The sequence below is a fragment of the Otolemur garnettii genome, unplaced genomic scaffold (genome assembly GCF_000181295.1).
Source record: "Otolemur garnettii isolate 467f Iridium unplaced genomic scaffold, OtoGar3 scaffold00022, whole genome shotgun sequence".
In the NCBI taxonomy this organism is placed as follows: domain Eukaryota; kingdom Metazoa; phylum Chordata; class Mammalia; order Primates; family Galagidae; genus Otolemur; species Otolemur garnettii.
The window spans coordinates 198,361-199,641 of NW_003852417.1; positions in this window are offsets into that span (position 1 = coordinate 198,361).

Here is a 1,281-nt window from a genome sequence, read left to right on the forward strand (position 1 = left end):
TGTTTTCTGGATGGAGAACAAAGAAGCTGCAGATCTCAGACTCCTTGAATGTCCTGGGGGAGGGGTGCCTGGAGCTTTCTGGTCTGAGCCTGTGGTAGGAGGACCCCAGAGGGGCTGGCTTCTGTGGGGCAGGTGGGACTGAGGAACACCCCACAGGTGTGTGTTGGAAGGTGACAACGAGGCGGGCTGTGTGGCTCCCAATCAGCAGAGAGAGGCTGGCCCTGAGCAGATCCTGCAGATGGGGCAGCAAATGTCATTTCACCATTTCAGTGGTCCTGGTGGATTGAGTCGCAGGCCTCCAAGGTTCTGCTTGCTGAGGGAGCAGATGGCAGCAGCCGGACCTGCCTGGTGCCCCCTTGACCACCTCTGTGCTGCGGAATCCTGAACTCCTGGGACTTCAACACAACCTGGGAGCAAAGAGCAGGGAACCTCTGAAGTACAGGAGATGTGCTCCTACCTGCTCCATCCCCAGGGATCAGGAGTTAGAATGCTGAGTTTTGGAAGAATTAAACAGCTCTTCACCTAAGCTGGGTCCATGGAAGGAGATGCAGACACCACACTACATTAACATTGTCATGATGTCCTAACGCAGCTAATGCAACTCACAGGACTCACTTCTCCGCCACACCCTCAGCATCAGTATCTGTGGTGTCTTGAATCTGCTTCAGGTTTTCTAAATGCAGCCTAATCATGACTCCGATGGTGAAATGCAGCCCCTACGTGTGACCAGGGCCCATGGATGGCAGGATGTCAGTGGGCTCCCTGAGGCGGTGCCCAGAGGGAAAGCAGAAAGATCCCAGACAGGGCTTCCCAGAGAGTGGAAGGCGGTTCAAGACTGATGGTGAGAGCGCCTGCCAAGACCTTACCTGCTGAGTGTCACGGAACAGCAGGGCTCAGCATTGTCACCACCATGCACACCCCAGGAGTCTCTTTAAAACTGTGTCTGAAGCATAACCAGCAAATATATTAAAGAGAAACTTCTCTGAAGAAGACAGATGCATGGCCTATAGATATATGAAAAAATGCTCACCATCCTTAATCATCAGAGAAATGCAAATCAAAACCACTCTGAGATATCATCTAACACCAGTTAGATTAGCCATATCACAAAATCCCAAAATCACAGATGCTGGCGGGGTTGTGGAGAAAAGGGAACACTACCACACTGCTGGTGGGAATGCAAACTAATACGTCCCTTTTGGAAAACCACATGGAGAACACTCAGAGATCTAAATATAGATCTACCATTTGATCCTGTAATTCCTCTGTTAGGTATATACC